The sequence below is a fragment of the Hemicordylus capensis genome, chromosome 2 (genome assembly GCF_027244095.1).
Source record: "Hemicordylus capensis ecotype Gifberg chromosome 2, rHemCap1.1.pri, whole genome shotgun sequence".
Taxonomy (NCBI): domain Eukaryota; kingdom Metazoa; phylum Chordata; class Lepidosauria; order Squamata; family Cordylidae; genus Hemicordylus; species Hemicordylus capensis.
In genome coordinates, this window is record NC_069658.1 from 135,943,399 (window position 1) to 135,963,379 (window position 19,981).

General features: G+C 43.4%; 1 long non-coding RNA gene across 1 annotated transcript in view; it reads left to right on the forward strand.

The window, feature by feature from the left end:
- Window positions 1–17,373, forward strand: part of LOC128347972 (uncharacterized) — a 108,496-nt gene extending 91,123 nt beyond the window's left edge. Inside the window, exons 3-4 of the long non-coding RNA XR_008317856.1 lie at window positions 14,698–14,725; window positions 17,306–17,373. This is a non-coding gene — a long non-coding RNA (uncharacterized LOC128347972). The remainder of the gene's footprint in view (window positions 1–14,697; window positions 14,726–17,305) is intronic.
- The last annotated feature ends 2,608 nt before the right edge of the window (window positions 17,374–19,981 follow it).

Genomic DNA, 19,981 nt, shown 5'->3' on the forward strand with positions numbered 1-19,981 from the left:
GCTTGACTAACAAGCAGAAGCTTGGCGGTTCAAATCCCCGCCGGTATATTTGGCAGCAGCAATATAGGAAGATGCTGAAAAGCATAATCTCATACTGTGCAGGAGGAGGCAATGGTAAACCCCTCCTGTATTCTACCAAAGAAAACTCTGTATTCTACCAAAGAAAACCAGATGTCCAAATCGAGTTGACGGCATACTTTAATGTAGTAATGCTCATGACTATGACTATGACTATGTAGTAATGCCCGTATACAAATCTATGGTACAACCGCACTTGGAATACTGTGTACAGTTCTGGTCACCTCACCTTAAAAAGGATATTGTAGAGCTGGGAAAAGTGCAGAGAAAACAACCAAAATGATCAGGGGGCTGATGCAACTCTGCTATTAGGAAAGACTACAATGTTTGACACTTTTTAGTTTAGAACTTAAGAGAGGACGATAGCGGTGTATGAAATTATGCACAGTGTGGATCAAGTGGATAAAGAGAAGGTTTTCTCCCGCTCTCATAATATTAGAACCTGGGGTCATCCGTTGAAGTTAAATGCTGGGAGATTCAGGACAGACAAAAGAGAATACTTCTTCATACAACATGTAGTTAAACTATGGAACTCACTGCTGCTGGATGTGATGATGGCCACATATCTAGATGGGTTTAAAAGGGGATTAGACAAATTCATGGATGATAGGGTTGTCATTGGCTACTAGCCTGGAAAGCAGTAAATCTTCATCAGGATTAGGGGAGGCATGCCCTTGAGCAACAAATGCTAGAGAACACCATTTGCTCAGAAGCAAATGGAGTTGTTTTAAGAGAGAAATTATTCAGTTTTCCAACTCAGTTACAAACAGCAACAAACTACTACTACTGCTACTACTACAAACACACTCGGGGCGGGGTCTATATATCACTAGTCTGTAGCTCTTCACATACTAGAAGAAGCTTCAGATTGGTGCCTTGTTTAGATGTCATAGAAAGTGGGGACACAATGTTCGCATACAGCATTCCTGAGAGCACATTTGGAAGCCCTGCTTCCAGGGGCATATCTATAGGGGGCGGGGGGCATGTGCCCCGGGCACCACTTGAAGGGGGGGTGCAATTTCTTAAAATTAAATATTTTTTTTAAAAGGCCACCAAAAACAAAATGGCCACTGGGCATGCTGAAATGGCCTCTGTGAGGCCCTAGGGCATGCCACGCCTCACAGAGGCCATTTGAGCATGCACAGTGGCCATTTTGTTTTCAGCGGCCATTTTTTAAAAAAATGTATTTTTAAAAATGACCACCGCACATGCTCAAATGGTGCCTGTGAGGCCCTAGAGGCCAGTGGGAGGAGGGGGAAACTTTGCAGACCCCCCCCCCCCAGCCTTTGAGATGTCCCCCGAAGGGGCTACAGGTTTTTTTTTTTTTAAAAAAATTATTATAATATGTCACTGTACACATATTCAGATTGGCACTATGTACAGAGAATAAGGGCTTGTGAATACTGAGCTGAAGTTTATGAGCTAAGATTGTATCCATTTGCTCTTACTTTGCTTCTTGTGATAAGTGAATTAAATGTGATATCTTAATAATATGGCTATTAATGGTCAGTTTGTCTTTGAATCAATGTGAAATCCTTAGTATTAAGGCCCACTGGGAGTTTCTTGCTCTTTCTCTCATTTTTACTGTCTTTCTGAAATACTAGAATATATTCCAAGCAGTGACACAGTTTGCTGTGCATATCGTTTAATTATTTTCAGAGTATCTGGGAAAAGTCGAATTCTCCATTTATTTTTAAAACTTATGTAATCGTGATGCTACAATGCATAGTAGAGAATTAGACAGGCACTTCTTTTAGTTTTTCCAAGTACAACTCTGCATAATATTTGGGGATTTCATGAGCCCCAGCATACTGAAATTTGTCGTTTTCCAGCATTTTAACCTCAGCTATCCAAACAAATTAATGATAGCCCCACAATTTGGATAGTTTTAAAAAATAACTCTGAAGTGGTAGATAGGAGCTTGACCACATGTATGATATTGGTAATTTTTGTAATTTTTTAAATTTTTAAAACAAAAGTTTTCTGAAACATGTGTGTCAGTCAGATGTATGTTGGGAGGGGGGTGGCGGGGGGGGCGGCGGGGGGGGGCGCAATTTCAGTGCTTGCCCTGGGTGCCGTTTTCCCTAGTTACGCCACTGCCTGCTTCCCACTCTCTGTGCATACAGTGTTTGTCTGCAGAGTCAGACATTGTAGTCAAGGAGAGAGTCTTAAGCTGGGGTGCTTTAGCTTTCCGCCTCACAGAGAGGATATCTCCACGAGTACAGAGTTGATCTCTGCAGCGCATTTGACCCTTCTATTTGCCCGCAGGTTTTCAGTGTGATTTTTTAAATGGAGTGTTATTGTATTTTAACACTTGTCAACCACCATGGGATGCCTTATGAAAGGTGGTATAACAACTGAACAATTATTTCTTTGTGTAAACTGCCCTGAGCCATTTTTTGAAGGGTGGTATAGAAATCGAATGAATGAATGAATGAATGAATGAATGAATGAAATGCAGCATCCCTGAGGCTTACTTGAAAGCCCTAGCTCCACACTGATGCACTCTGAAATCCCATTTCCTCCATTTCAGAGGAGTAGCGCGAGGCCAGGACTTCCATGCGTGCTCTTTGGCGCGTGGCATTCCCACTTCCTATAACACATAAAGAGGCCTGGGGGGTGGGATCTGAAGTGGCAGCAAGCAACATGGTCTGGAAATGGAAAACTAGAAGCTTTAGATGTGTGGGGATATCCCCATTCACACACGACAGCAGGATTTTAACTATATTTGCAGAATACAGGGAGGCTGTTCACACACGCAGAGTAGCCCAGGCTGAGGCAGCCCATCCTGGGCTAGGCTGCACGTGTGAAGTGCCGGGATCAAGCCCAATCCTAGCACTGATCCCATGCCAAGCCTGAGTCTTTAAGCTGGCATTTAGCTGAGGTTAAACAAACTTGTGATTTGCTTAACCTTGGCCAGTGATAGCCGGGGTGGTCACCACCAGGTTAAACAGCTTCCCCCCGGCCCACCACCATTTCCAGCAGTGAGCTGGCGGGGAGGAGTGGCCGTGCAAAGCATGGCAGTTGCTCTAATGAGAACAGATGCTGCACTCATAGCACTGGTCATCCTGGGGTGCAGAAGGGAGGAAGTCCTCCCTCTCCCAGCTCCTGCTGCCACCGTGCCTTTGTGTGGGAGCATGGTTGGGTGGACACATGGCATGCCAGAGGGGAGGGTGACTGCTGCTCATCTGCTGGGGAAGGCAGGCGACCTCCTGCCTTCCCCACAGCGAGCACAGCAGTGGCCGTGAGGTCGTGTGAAAGATGTTGGAAGTGAAGGACTATGTGCTGTCTCTTCTCTCAATGATATAGGAGGACAGACTAGTGAGTCAGAGGGCTAGGGAGGTCAAGACATTGGTCATCCCTTCTCTACGGCTCTGACACGATCCCTTGATATGTAGATTGCTATTCTTAGGGACTTCCTTTCAGCCACTTCCTACTTCCTTCCCTCCTCTTCCCTTCCTTCTCCCTTGCAACGTGAAAGACTTCATCATCTTTTCACCATCCCAGTTTTCCACATACACATTGAAGCTCTTCTCACGATTGGTGAGAAGAGCTTCTTCTGGGTGTGCGGGGAGAGTGGGCCTAGCCCACTCTCCCTACAGATGATCAAAAGGCAGCCCTGGGTGGCCGGATCGGCCACCCACATGACTGATGGCTCTGTCACGGAGCCGGCAGGGGCTGTGGGGATCAGGGGCCACACAGCCCTCGAAAGTTCCAGGATGCCCCGCGTGAGCACGTGGGGTGGGGCACCCTGGAGAGACCCCGAGCCTGGGAGGCTGCTTGTGGTGACACATGATTTAAAAAAAAAAAAAGGTTAACGGAGCAATCGCTCTGTTAACCACGTTTAAGGGGAGGGGGATTTAAAGAGGTTAACTGGCAGGAGCCACACAACTCCCATCGCAGCACATGATTGCACAAAAGAGCGCTGGGCTCCCTTTGCCAACATTTGGGCAATTGTGGGAATAGCCTCACTCTCTGTTGTGAGATTCTTCCTTTCTGACCTCCTGCTTCTGTGAAATGCTGAGGATTCTTGTCCTTGCAGTGTTTGCTGTTTTAGAACTCTTGCCACTTGTGAATGGCAGTGCCGGAAGAGTGCTGATTTACATTGTAAGTTCTTAATATGGAAGTGGAATCTCAGAACAAAGGCCATGTGACCAATAGGCAGTCCAGTTTCAAATTGTTCTGATGGTACCCTGTTTTTGCTGGACTGAGAATAGCAAGCAATCCTTCGCAGCAGCCTCCGGAGGTTGTGTGAAATACCTCAGGCTATATTGGCTGTCATATATAAACATATGTGAAAAGACTTATCCCAGTCACTAGAGGTGTAGCTATGACTGAGCAAATGGGTTCAAAGAACCTGGGTCCCTGAACTCCTGAGGGCCCCCCAGCTCCACCCCTCCCTATTTTCTTCATTATCTCCCACACTCCGAGGGGCTGCTGGAGAGGGGGGTGAACGCAGGCCCCCTCTCCCCTAGCTACACCCCTAGCAGTCACAGAAAGCCAGTTCTCCCAAATCTGTCATCAAAAAAAGCATGACACCAACTGCCTTAATAGAAATTAATGATAAATATATGTTGTACAAGAAAGAAAGAAAGAAAGAAAGAAAGAAAGAAAGAAAGAAAGAAAGAAAGAAAGAAAGAAAGAAAGAAATTAATTCCCAAGCAGAGAGGGAGAGCCAGATACAGATATTTATTTATTACACTTATATACTGTCCCATCGAAAGGCTCTGGGAGGCTTACACAGGATGTATGCCTATGTGCATAGATAAAGAAGCAAACAGGACTCCAATAGACATGTGTAATCCCTCTGTGCATAGGCGATTTTTCCTAGTTAGGAATAGATTTTATGTCGGAAAAATAATTTTTAAAAGAATCCCACCTCTGCAGCTCCCCCCACCCCCAATAAAAACACCAAACACTAAATTTCTTAACAATATTTTACCCTACCATAACAAATATATTTTACTTTCCCCAGATAATGCAGAATGTAAACAATATTTATTTTTCATTGACTGGATTTAGAAGGAGAAAAATACCCCATATACAGTATACTGTGTGCCAATTTATTTATTTTTAAATCTCCTCTTCTGGATCATAGAAAAATGCAATTTTGGTGCCAGACCACCATTTAATTTTGTTCAAAATCCTCATAATCAAAGCTTGCAAAGTTTGCAATAAATCATTGAAGTTCATATTAATATTTTATTGTAACAAGAAAGGATTGTGGGGAGAGTACACAATATAATTTCATTACAGAGGCAAGGGTTATTGGGACAAGATGATTCCAACCGAAATTGCTGTGACAGCATAAAGACACCTACAATGACTATAAACTGCACAGTTCACTTATTGGCAAGGCTCAGGAAGTAATGCTCAAGAGTATATCCCTTTCAGATAAATTGGCTAGATTGCACTTGAGGTGTAAGACTGCTAAAAAGAAAAGTACAAAGTAAACACTGCTTACTCCACAGAGGCTGGGAAGTTTATTGAAACTGTGCATTGTGTTTATTAAATGCACTTTAGAGAATATGATGTACTATAAAGAGGACAAACACATTTGTTAATAACCAAAGGGTCAGATTTGTAGCTCCTGTCTTCTGTCAGTCATGATGGGCTTCTAATTTGATGTATCCTTCTGCCTTCCTGTGGGGTGAAAGATGATCGCCAGTGAGAATCAAAACCCTTCCTCTTCTATTGAAATGCACACGCCTTCTCTAGTACAAGGCTCATCTCTCATGAGATTGCTTTCATTTTCGAATAGTGACAGGATTTTGTTCCCAGGTCAGGACCCTGACTGACATCCTAAGGCTGCAACTCTGCTCCATATCCATCTTCTGAGGCTAGGAAGCTGTCTACAAAGAATAAAGCTCTTCTTGGGAGGAGCATACCTTCCCCAAGGTCTGCCATATTCACTCTTCGATGGCAACTGGTTAAAGTTCTCTGAATTAGGTAGCTTTTTAGGGATGTGCAAAAAATTTCGGGTGATTCGGGGCCGAACCGAATCACCCCCGATGTCCCCCGATATTTTTTGGGCACGCGCCGAATCACCCGAATTTCGGACCTGAAAAATTCGAGTGATTCGGTTCATGGTTGATTTTTGGCAATTTTTTTTAAGTTTTAGTGACTTTGGGACAGTTCGGGGACATAGCATGGGATCTGGGCAAAAGGAGTTGGGTGGGGTGGTAGTGCCTAATGGGTGGAGGCTACCACCCCAATTTCAGGGGGATTGGGCAAAGGGCTGATTTTTGGGGAATATTTGAAGTTTGGATGTCTGGGGCAGATTGGGGGCAGTAAGTGGATCTGCCCCAAAGGAGTGGGGTGGGCTGGTAGATAGTGCCTAATGGGTGGAGGCTACCACCCGTCCCCAATTTCAGAGTGATTGGGCAGAGGGGTGAATTTTGGTGAATTTATGAGGTTTGTCTTCATGAGGTGAAGTGTGCTAAATTGATTACTTCCTCATATTCATAGTAAGTGTGAAAAAGTGAAAGTGGGGTCATGAGAGTTGTTTAATTGAAAAAAATCTCATTTGCTATGATAGAATGAGAATTCACACCTCAGAACTTTTTTCAATTTAATCAATCAATTTAGCACACTTCACCTCATGAAGACAAACCTCATACATTCACCAAAATTCACCCCTCTGCCCAATCACTCTGAAATTGGGGACGGCTGGTAGCCTCCACCCATTAGGCACTATCTACCAGCCCACCCCACTCCTTTGGGGCAGATCCACTTACTGCCCCCAATCTGCCCCAGACACCCAAACTTCAAATATTCCCCAAAAATCAGCCCTCTGCCCAATCCCCCTGAAATTGGGGTGGTAGCCTCCACCCATTAGGCCTACCACCCCACCCCACTCTTTTGGGGCAGATCCACTTTCTGCCTCCAAACTGCCCCAAAGTCACTAAAACTTCAAAAATTCTCAAAAAATCAGCCCTTTGTCCAATCCCCCTGAAATTGGGGTGGTCGCCTCCACCCATTAGGCACTACCACCCCACCCCACTATTCTGCCCCAGTCCCCACTTTCTTCCCCAATCTGCCCCAATCTGCCCCAAAGACATGAAAATTTCAGAAATTTCCCAAAAATCAGCCCTTTGCCCAATCCCTCTGAAATTGGGGTGGTAGCCTGCACCCATTAGGCACTACCACCCACCCCACTCCTTTTGCCCAGAACCCATGCTATGCCCCCAAACTGCCCCAAAGTCACTAAAACTTAAAAATTCACCAAAAATCATCCCTTTGCCCAATCCCCCTGAAATTGGGGTGGTAGACTCCACCCATTGGGCACTACCACCCCACCCCAAAATTTTGCCCCTGGGCCCCTTTTTACCCACCCGAATCGATTCAGATTCAGATTAAATCTGAATCCGAACTGAATCAAGGGTGATTCGGGTGACCCAGATTCGGGCACAAAACAGAACAGGGGTGATTTGGTTCGGGTCCGAGCCGAATCACCCAAAAACCCAAATTGCACACCCCTATAGCTTTTAGCTGATTTTGTAATATTGCTGTTACAGTCTATAACAGGGATTCTCAACGTGCAGGTCCCCAGATGTAATTAGACTTCAACTCCCATAATTCCCAAACAAAGGCCACTGGGGCTGTGGATTATGGGACTTGAAGTCAGTTGCCATCTGACTGCCTGAATTTAGACCCGGGACCGCTAAACTTGGCCCTGGTGCAGGAGGCGCTTGGGTGCCTTGCCCCGCAGACGCCACAAGTGTGCTTGAACCGGCATGGGGATCGGGAGCACTTGCCCTTGGTATTATATTCCCAACAGACAAGGTTCGAAGGCCAAACAGCCAATAGGGCTGCTTCCTGGGCCTCGTGAAGGAAGGCTGGGACAAACACCCTCCTGCTTGCACGAGGCAAGGGGAGGGGGATACTATTTGGCCATCACCACAGGGGTTAATTTCAGCCATTTGCAGTTCCTGTGCATGCATTTCACACTTCTGGTGGCATTTCTGTCTTGGAGACACTTCTGGAGGCAGTTTGGAACCATGTTGGAACTTTTTCTTGCAGAATTTGGAGGATGGCTTGTTTGTTTGGGGGGCCAATACTGGAGAACCTAGAGTGGGAGTGTTGCAGAACCTAACCCCATCATTCCCATAGGTGCAGAATTCAATTATTGTGGTTTTAGCTTTCGTGATAGTAGCTAAGAACGTAACCCTCATGATAATCATAATCAAAGTCCTCCAGTATATTTCCTTTTTATTACTCAACAAATATATATGGGAGGGGGATGGGCAAAAGGAGGTTTGGCAGTTTTGGTAGCCTCCTCCTTACGTTACACTGACCCCCCTACCCTATCCTGCCCCTTTGGTGTTGGCGGTTCTCCTGCAGTTTGGGCCTTTTCAGGAATTACTGTTTAATGTTTATTCTCCTTCTCAGCAGAGATACTCACATATAAGATCTATCTGGCATAACCTGAAAATGTACATAGAGGCTTGCGTTGAAATGTATCCCAGGGCCTCTTTACTTTGGGGAGGTGATTGTAATGCTAGGCTGGGCCAAGGTGATGTTACATTATACCATTGTTTTAAGCAGGTCCCACCAGAGGAATGTGGGCTATCTATGCTTCCCCTGCGACTCGCTAAGGATAGGGTTTGTACCCTGGCCAATCTATGCCTTGTCCAGCTGGCAACCTGCCTTGATTTAAACATTTTGAATGGTGCAGTTCCTGGTAATCGTCCTGCAGAATTTACCTTTTGGGCAGGCCGGGGTCTCTCTACTATTGACTATTGGCTTTCTTCCTGTGATTTGGTACCATATGTTCAGCAGTTAGCAGTACTTCCATACCCCGACAGTGATCATTTTCCTGTTTTGTTAAGGATCCCTTCTGGGAGCATTCAATCTTGGGAGTGTCCCCGTACCAACTGTACTCCAACTTTGGGTGGGATTTGGGTGAACTGGAATTCTAGATGGGCTGCTTCACTTCATATCCTATTAAATACAAAGGAGATGAGGTGTAGTTGGGAAAAGCTTTTAGATGAAGCTGGCGACTCTGGAGTTTTAGATAATTATCACCATTTGATACAACGTATCCAGGAGCATTTTCGTCAGGGCAGCTTAGGGAGCTCCTCTCTTAAACCCAGGTCCAGAGAGTGGTTCGACCATGATTGCCGAGTGGCTAGAAAGGACTTGGTTACAGCTTTTAGAGCTTTTCAGCAGGACCCTAGGATGACATCAAAGGCCAACTTGCTGGCTGAGAAGGGGCAGTATAAAGGCCTTCTAAAGGAGAAGAAAGCATTGGCCTTAAGATCCCTGTGGAAGGACATCTTTGAGGCAGTTAAAGGTGCCAATGACTCTAAGTTTTGGTGCTTAGTGAATGCACAGTGGCGCACTCATCCTCTCAATGCCAGCTGTGCAGTACCTATGAACAACTGGGTGACTCACTTTAGTGATCTTTATAATCTCGGGGAGTTCCCTTCAGCTTCTGGGAAATTGGACTTTAGCTCTGTTCTGGAATGGCCTCCAGTTACGGTATTGGAGGTGAAAATTAATAGGTGAAATGAAAACTGGTAAGGCCCCAGGATTTGATGGTATTAACCCTGAGGCTATCCAATTGGATATTGAATGGTGAGCCCCTGTGCTGGCCAGGCTCTTCACCTATATAGACTCCACTGGACACATTCCAAAAGGGTGGAGTATGGCTGTTATAGTGCCAATTTACAAGAAAGGGGAAAGAAATCTCCCCTCAAACTATAGGCCTATTTCACTGTTAAGTGTAGTCAGCAAGCTGTATGCCAGGCACCTCTTAGCCAAACTTCATGCCTGGATGGAGGATGAGAGTGTTTTGCAGGATGAGCAGGCCAGGTTTAGAACTGGACAATCTACCATTGATCAGGTCTTTATCCTCCGTCATCTGATCAGAAAATACAGAGATAAGCCTGGGTCAGCTTTGTATGTGCCCTTCATTGATTTTAAATCAGCATTCGACTCTATATCTAGAGGATTGCTTTGGGAGAAGCTAGCCCAAACAAACATCGTCAAGTGGCTTCTTTTTTTTAATGCAACAGCTTCATGAAGGCTCGAACATCAGGGTTAGATGTCATCCTAAAGGTGAGCTTTCACAACCTATACCTATCTATAAAGGAGTGAGGCAAGGATGTATCCTTGCCTCCTTGCTTTTTACTTTATATCTCAATGACTTGGCCCGTTGTTTAACTGATTCCAGCCTACATTCACCATCTGCAGCAGGTGTGTGCATTCCTCTTCTTCTTTATGGAGATGCTGCTGCTATTTTAGCTAGGACTCCAGTGGGCCTGAGGCGAACATTGAAAAGATTGACCCTCTACTGTAGAGCCAATCAGTTACTCGAAATCCAAAGTAATGATTTTTGCAAGGAGACCTAGGCAGTTAAGATGGTCGGTTGAGGAACAACAGTTAGAACAGGTCTATACATATAGATGTCTAGGTGTGACCCTGCAAGCAAGGGGTTCGTGGAATGTACATATAGATCAAGTTATTATTACGGCACAGAGAAGTTAGCTGGCTATCCGGAGAATTTTCTATTCTAAAGGAGGTGAGATCGTTTCGGCCGCCTTGAAATTATTTGCGGCCAAAGTTAGGAGCCAGCTATTATATGGGGCGCAGTTTGATCCTTTTCCTTCATACAAGTCTATGGATGTGGTTCAAAATTACTTCCTTAGGGCTCTACTTAGAGTACCTAGATGCGTCCCCAATGTATTATTAAGGTTTGAGTTGGGTGTTCTGAAGATCAAGGTCTGGGCCTGGTTCTCCATTTTGACCTTTTGGCTCAAAGTTAGATCCCCACCCCCTCGGGGATGGATTTCTCTTATCTTGGCTGATGTATTCCAGCCCATGTGGGCCCAGGCTATTCAGGACAAAATTGTGTCCTTGGGTCTGTCTATGGACTACCTGGTCCTGTTAAGTCATGACCAGGCTAGGCAGATCCTGAAACAAAGACTCTTGGACTCTGAAATCCAACAAGAATTCTCCCGAATCCCTGATTGTACTAAAAGGAGGCTGGGTTTGAACAGGTCTAGTTGGGGCCCTGCTGCTTATTTGAATGCCTTGAGCATGACGTGTTACCAGAGGGCCTTTTTCAGAGCAAGACATGACATGTTACCTTCAGCGGTGCTCTTGGGGAGGTTTCTGGGGATTCCTAGGGAGGACAGATTATGTCCATGTGGTATGGGGGAAGTTGAATCTATCCAACATGTTTTGTTGTGCTGTCCATTATGTAGAGATTTAAGATGTTCCTTATTAACTCCTCTTCTGGCACCCGTCCCACATTGTTCAGGAGATTTTTATGTTTCCTATCTGCTTGCAGATAGAACTTTAGATGTCACCTTTAAGGTGACCAAATTCTGTTCTACTGCAGTATTGTTACGGCAGTGAGCCTGTCTTTGATTAATTTTAAATTTTTACTGATTATTTATTCATGGATATTTATCCGTATTTACATATCTCTTTTTTCCAATTGTATCTTTCTATGTTATGAGATGTTTTGTTTATGTTATGTTATGCTGACCTTGGGTTGCAAATAAAGAACCTTGTACCTATATGGGGGGGGGGGAGAGATGGATGATTTTAAAAGCTGCAAACATGTGAAGGGTTTATTTGTTTAAACTCTTCTGACACCTCTGGGTTAAAAAGGGTTTAAACCCTCCTGATACCTTTGTCCACTTTATCTCCACTGCCACCAATTTCTTGTTATTCTTAATATAAAATCCCCTCCTCTTGTAGATGGTAATATGGCATGGTTTAAATCACTGGTGAGACAAAGGACTCTTGTTATATTTTTTAAAAGTGACTTATATTCAAGTTTACAGCACTTATAAGAGATGAAAATTTGGAATTTTTTAAAAGAAGATTGGGAACCATTTTTGCTTTACTTAAAGAATTATTGTTCTAATATGGACTTTTCAGTAGGGTTTGAAATATAGTGATAACAGCAGGTTGGGTTGGGTAAAATCGAGTAGTATTGTGGAATATGTATGTTTTGAATTATTATAGCAATGGTTTATGTGTATATTTATTGTGAACCACGCAGATAGGCAAGTGGGAAGTCAATATTTAGATAAATGAATGCAATTTGAATGTAAAAGCTATTGTAAAATCCAATAAAATTTAAAATGCAAAAAAGGTGACTTTTATTCAGTAACTTCACCATTTTTCAGAAAGAAGTGAAATGGAAGGGAAAGGGAAAATAAATGATATACTGAAGAAGTCGAAGGGATTGGTTAAATGGCAGGTCATAGTTCTATTCCCTGTTGAACCCATAAGTTAGATTCCCTTTCTTCCCGGGCGCCACTGTAACTCAAGTCCCAGAATAAAGTGACCTTGTTTTCTCCTCATTCCAGTCAGCTGTTGGCTTTCAATTGGGGGTTGACAGTTGAGCACTGAAGATAGTTTTCAGTCGCTGAAGACTAGAACAGGGACCTGGGCCTGACATTTAGCTTCCTGAAGGCCTCTTGAATGGCTTATCCTTCTCCAGAGATCAACTCCAATGTGTCTGCCCTCACACTCTCCTCCCTGAGCCAGCTTTTTTCCTCAGCTCTTCCCAGATTTGCTGCTGAGCTTCCTTGGACTCGCTCCTGAGGCACTGAAAATCAAAAATCCATATATATAGAGATATATATGGCAGGCAGGCACAGCTTTTCATGAATGATGAATAAGAAGCAGTAGTGATAAAGAAGTGAAACACTAAAGAGGAAGCTCTTGTGCAAGAAGGTGGCTACGTGAGCCACTTGGAAAGAACCCAGATTGCTTGCCAAACCACTTAGTTGCAAGCATTTGGACTTTGCTCTGTCACTTGCCTAAAAGATGAAGGTCTTCTCAAAGTGTTTCCCCCTTCTCCATTGGTCTTCAGTCAGAGGCAGCCAGGCAGGTAGAGTGGGCAAAATATTCAGTGAAGCTGAACGTCTAATCATATTTTGTTTTTACAAGGTTCTATACTCACCAAAAGCATTTCTTAAATTCCTAAGTTAAATTTAACTATAATTCTAACTCAGTCACTTAGAACTGTATAGTTCTAGCACAGTCTAAAGGGCATATTGCCCTTTTGCTTTTATGAACAGTCTGAACTAGTGTCTCTCTTTTGCTGTGACCGAAGAAGTGAAGGGCCAGTGATAGTTATCCTATCGGTTAGAGTGAAAGGGAAAGAAGCTTGAAGCTTACAGATTAAATGAAGGACAGGGTGGTCAAACTACTTGAATCATCCACTGAAGTCTTCAACTGACTCAAAACCAAAAGATGGATATTACATGCAAACTTTCATGTGTGTTTCTCTTCTTGTTTCACCTGATGCATTACATACCTGTTGCCACGGTTTGTGTGGCTTAGTCACAGCAAAATTGGTTACATCCCTTCAGTTTTTGGCTCAGTTTGCAACCTCCCCATACAAGGGGAAAGTAGGAGGATGCCTTTTTAAAGTGGTAGAACACGCTGTTTGTCATGCAGCTTCAGTCTCCAGCTGAAAGACTCTCAGGTAACAGGATGGGAAAAGGCCCTGACTGAGACCAAAGAAAGCTACAGCCAGTCTGGAGTAGGCAGTGCTGGGCTAAACGGACAAATACTCTGCTTCTATAAGCAGTCTTCAAATGGTGTGGTTTACAAGCAGGAGTGTAGTGAGGGGAGAGTGGGCCCATGTCCACATAGTTAATATGGGCAGTCTCCCCCTCACAGCAGTGTCCCCCTGTGGTCCCTCCGCCTACTCAATCACTCCAACACTTGCCGCTCCCTCTAGTGGTCCACCTGCCCAGCTGGTGACCTGTCATCATTACTGCTGCTGCTGCCAGCCACTTCTGACTCCTAGGCCTGATTTCCATCCATTGGCCCATCAGGAGTGCATTTGTGCCCTCCTTCCATCGGCCACCCAGCTCCCAGGCCCTTCCTGCTTTCATCAGAAGTGCAAGCTCAACAGGAGTCCGTGTGCACTCTCCTTCCATTGGCCCACTGGGAGCGTGCGCATGTCCTCCTTCGGGAGCCGGGTGAGTGGTCGAAAGAGGTGGTGGGTGGGGGCGAGGGCAACAGCAGGCGGCCTATGGTGGCAACAGTGGGAGCCCTGGCCAGCAGGAGGGGAGGGGGAGCAAGGTGACTCTTTGATGCTCGGTGGCTCCTGGACACAGGGTAACTTGGGTTCTTTGAAGCTCTGCCCCTGTTTTCTGGCAAAATAGAAATCAACAGCTGGGAGCTAACAGACTAATTGACTAACTGAAATGTCAAAAACAAAAACAAAAAACCCCACCCACACAAATTTAGATTTATTTATGCTATCACAGAGTTGCTGCTCCTCAGTTGCTGGTGTCATATGTAGAAGCATGATGTTACATTTCACATGGGTGCTCTCTCTGGCTGCCTCAGCTTGAAATAATATCAGAAAAAAACCACCATAGAAGCACAATCTATGACACCACTAAGATTAAAAAGTAGGGTACAAGCCAATTTAGGTCAATTCAATACAGATTCTCCAACCTAACACTGTAATTGACTGAGTGACATGTCTGAAAACACCTACATTACATTATATTTACATTCTACATTATATCTAATTTTGAATGGTGGAGGAACTCTAGGTTGTTCTTTTTGGTTGTTTATGGCTTTATATTATATTGTGTTTATTCAAGATTGAATTTTTTTACTTCATTGTAGGTTGCCTTTGTTTGCCGTAGCATGAAAGGTAGGATATAAACATGCTTTAAAACAAAATATAAATCGATATTGCTTCTTGTCTAGCCTGCAAAGGAAGAAAGGAAAGCCAATAATTACAACCATATATATTTTTAGCTGAACAATGTTGAATCAATGTGTTGATATTCTTTAATGAAAATGCCTACCAGCACCAATTCTATAACTATGTTGAAAAGAAGAATAAGGTGGGGTTCCTCCTAACAAGGCCTGGGCTTCAGCCTAACAAATATCTGTATGCCACCAGCGCTGCCTGTTCAGAGGATCTGTTCAGAGGCATATGGAGGATCTTCTCTATGAAGACAGAGATGATAACGTGCCAGGGTTGGGCCCATCCTCTGCTGGATTGGTCCTGCCTCTGCTGGAGTCTACAACATCTGAAAGGGGAGGGGAGGAATTGTGCCACCAGTTGGAATGCCGTTCCAATGAGACAGACTAGGTTCCATAAATACAATCAACAGCTCACCAGCGGAAACCTTACCTTTAGGTTTTGGCAATCAAAATGCCTCACACTCACTCAGTATGCAGCAGCCATAATGAGAGATTTGGTAAAGAAGGCTTTGCAGTTTGTGTGCCTATCTGTTCTTCAGTCAACCAAGATTTCTCCTCTCTTTGTTAGGTATGCGATTCTATCAGTTAAGTGAGTGAATACTTACAAATTTCTGCATTTCAATCTGCTAGCCTGGATTGAGGGCTAATAGATGTGACATTAATTATGTTGAGCCTTGTGCATTTGAGGTGTTTGTTTAGGAAAAATAATGGTCACACTGGAGGCTGTGACTAGAACCATTGCGTGGAGGGAAGGGAGCTTTGTCTGATCCAGATTACCCCCCCCCCACCCCACCCCAGCAGGTATTTATTCTAGAAGAGAAGCTGCCATTTGTAGAGTCCACCCAACCTTTTAAATAGAAAACTTTACTCACTTTTAAAATATATTATTAATTATTTTTGAATTTATTAATCATTAATTATCAATATTATTATGGAAGTTCTAAATTCAATTGACTTGCAGTCATCAGAACCTCTGAGTGTTTCTGCAGCTATGACAATCTTTGTAAATGTGCACATCTTGTCAAAATATCTCAGAGCAAAAAGGTGTCTGCCTGCCCTGATATTGCTTGTGCCATTATCAGTGGTCACACAAGCTGCTTGGAAGAGGAAACCAATCCACCCTCACCAATCTGAGAGCCTCAAATGAAGGAGTTTGTGTGCCATTAATCTGATAGCACCAGGATTTTTGATTTAAAAATAAACACTAAGCACAGCAGCTTTTCCATACCTAGTGTGCAAGGAGGGTCAGTGATTTAGCTTGAAAAATTGCATATAATTAAGTAGATATTCAAGCCTATTAAAACTCAGGTCACAAAGAATGTGTTAGTCGACCACAAGCCTTCTTTGAACAACCTGTAATTCTTCCTTCATATTTATTTCATGGACAGTTAATTTTAGTCAGCATCCATACATGTTTCCCCCACAATTTGCAGTGTGCACTAGAAAATGTGGATTTTGCCATTCATGTTCATTCATAAGTATGAGAATCCATCTTAAAAATCCAAAAGGACAGAACTGTCAAAAGTTATGAAATCTATCATAGCTGAGAAACCTAAAGAAGTATACATTAACCTAGATTTTTTTTCATGAGATCTTATTAGATGATGCAATTACTATTTATTGTTACAATCTCATGACAACTTTGGACTTCACAGCTAGCTACTAGAAAATCTTTTTCTATCAGCTGCAATGTGTGGACGATTGGGTACAGCCACCACCAATATTTGTCTCTCACCCTACGTTGCTTTTTGCCAGAAGCATCATAAAAACAAGTGGTTCCTAAATTTCTGGGGCTAAAAGTATTTGCCTGAACATATTAAGAGAAGGTTAGTACCTTGTGATGCAGCATTTACAATATCTGTGACAGAAGAGTTTCAGACTGGAAAGACTATTGCATTGCTACACCATAATGATATGGGCCAAATTCGGACGTAATAGGAAATTGGAGGTCCCTTTACCTACCGTTTCTGTAGCCGCACATCCAAATGCTGGAAACTGGAGTTAAGGGCAAAAAGGGACCTGCAGTTTCTGTCCCTTGAACCTTTGGTCAGAGCGGAGTTTCGTCACCTTTAACTCCAGTTTTGCAGTGCCAGTGTTACATCCGAATGCTGACACCACATTTTTGGCCCCATGAAACTGGAGTTGAGGGTGGAAGCTCCTCCCTCACTCCAGCTTTCTTCTATCAAGTAGGAAGCCTGCACAGACAGCTCCCCTGCCTCTCTGCAGTCTTGCTGACTGCAGAGACACAGCTCTCCTGAATGTCCAAATTTGGACAGGAGGGTGGGGATGGGGGTTTGGGGTGGCGTTGTAGAACCGCGTTACGTATGAATTCAACCATGGCAAATATTTATTTGTGAAACAGGACTGCTTCCACATATCCACAAAGCATATTGTGACTGTTTCATACACTTGTGTGCCATATGCTTTTGTAAAGTTCATGTGCAATGTGAACATTACCAATGTACAATGGCACATGCATTGGTTTTATCTGTGCAATGCCCTCATCTCCTTTGTTTCTTAGGGGAAGGACCACACAAATTTGACATATGAAATATGGCTCTGTGAACACAATAACTGCAGCGTATGTGGATTTTGAGTGAGTATGTGCACTTACCTCTTGTTTCAGTACCAAACATTTAGGTTCTCAGGCTGGGTAAGTTGAGCATGTGAATCAACCCACAGAATTATCAGAGACTGGCAGGAAGACACCCATGTCCATGTCTCAGACTTCCCATGAAGCTGACTGGGTATCTTTGGGGAAAGTTGCTAGTTTTTATTCTTCCCAGCTTGACAGATTTGATGGATATATCCAAATTTGATGCATATATCCATCAAATCTGTCAAGGAGAGCCAGCGTGGTGTAGTGGTTAGAGTGCTGGACTAGGACCGGGGAGACCCGAGTTCAAATCCCCATTCAGCCATGAAACTAGCTGGGTGACTCTGGGCCAGTCAGTTCTCTCTCAGCCTAACCTAATTCACAGGGTTGTTGTGAAAGAGAAACTTAAGTATGTAGTACACCGCTCTGGGCTCCTTGGAGGAAGAGCGAGATAAAAATGTAAAAATAAAATAAAATAAAAATATCCTGCAATCAAACAGGAAACAAAAGTGATTAAGGTTGGACTATTTGTTGAAACAGTAGCACAGAAAGGAATTCTGATTTTTGTTTTCAAGCAGTTGTAAACATAGAGATATGTACAAATATTGTCATCTGACAACTATAGCTGTTAAGGAAATGTCCAGCCTAAATCCACCATAACCAGCCTCATTGTATTTTCCTTGTTCTCTGCCAAGCCCTCTATAATTCTACTCTATTTGAGAATTGAGCTCTGCTTCTCTCTTGTGGCTGTAAACGTAGAAGGCAAGACAAATGATTTCTCTGTCTGTAACATTACTTATCCAGATTTACACCTTACCCTATCACAATGGGGTATGGCTGTTACAGTGAAAGGCAAGACAAATGATATATCTATCAGTAACAACATTGCTTATCCAAATTTACAGCTTACCCCATCACAGTGGGGGTGGGGTAGAGCAGGTAACAGCCTTTTCCATTAAACAGAAGGATCCTGGCCTTCAAAGGACTCACCATCTATTTCAATCAAGGAAAGACCACCACATGTGCTGTTTCCTACTGCCACTACAAATATTTATATATTTGTGTATAATTTTTATATAATAATATATAATATAATATATTAATATTTATGTATCACTTTTCAACAAAAGTTATCAAAGCTATTTAGATAGATAGATAGATAGATAGATAGATAGATAGATAGGATGGTCTCCAATTCCAAAAGGGCTCACAAATGAAAGGAAACAAAAGATAGACACCAGCAACAACCACTGGAAGTATGTGTCCTGGGTTTGGATGGGGCCAGCTGCTCTCCTCCTGCTAAATACAATAGAACCACCACTTTTAATGGTATTACTTTGTTCAGTTAGCAGGGGACTTCCTAATACAACCAGTTATGTATGTGGCATTTACTCCATCTCACACCCTGCAGTTTGGGACTGGGGATGATATGAATAGCGACTTTTTATCATCTGTATCTGAAATTATCAGAATCAAGCCATCTGAGGGATAACAATGCTTATTAATAAGTACAGCATTCACAACAGATAGGGCTTTCAGTGAAGCTCAACTACAGCCTTTGTCTATATGGCCTAAGTGGACAATCAAAAACATGGCAAGGTTGGATAAGAACTCCTTGTCCTTTGATCTCCAGCTAATTCCCTCCCTACGCAGTTTTAAATGGACTGAGACCTTGTTTCTCAGCAGGCTTTCCCTGAGGTCTTATCATTGGCCATCTGCTGCCTTACTGTGTTATAACAACTGTTGTTATGACTGTACCTACTGTGATCGAACTTGCTGCTGCATTGTTGCTGCTTTATTGTATTTGTTGTTGTGATTTTAATTTATTATGGTACGCTTCAATGAGGTTACATTGTGATGAAAGGTGTGGGAGTCACAGTAGGATGAAGTAGTGGATGTGAGAGTGATTCATTCCATACCTGCCAACATTTTCCCTTCAGGTGAATACGAAAATAGGGACATGTTGGCAGGTATGCCATGCTTCTAGATAGTGTGCAAAGGATGGAGATGTGTAACACTTTCTCATTTATTTTACAGAACTTTTTTTTTGTGCTTTACTGAGTATTATCTGCAAAAATGGATATGCAATGTTTGTAGTGGTAGGATTTCCACACACACCCCCAAACAGTTTTCGCATCTTTGCTGTGCATAACATGTGTGATTGACATGAGCATCATGCTCAGTCCAAATCATTTCCCATTCAGTGGCCATCTAAATGATTGTTCTGCATAATTATATCAATACACGTCCAAGGTGTATTGCTTCCTCCCCCACCCATGACAGAGAAGGAGTCATAGCTCAGTGGTAGAGCACAAGCTTTGCATGTAGAAGCTGTTAGGTTGAATCTCTGGTACCTCTACACCAGGGCTACTCAACTTTGGCCCACCTGCAGGTGTTGGCCTACAACTCCCATAATCCCTGGCTATTGGCCACTGTGACTGGGGATTATTGGAGTTGTAGTCGAAAGACAGCTAGGGGGGCAGGGCTAAGTTAAGCAGGCCTGTTCTACACAGACTTGGAAAGGACCTCTGTATGAAACCCTGGAGAACCATTGCCAGTCAATGTAGGTAATACTGAGGTAGATAGACCAATGGTCTGACA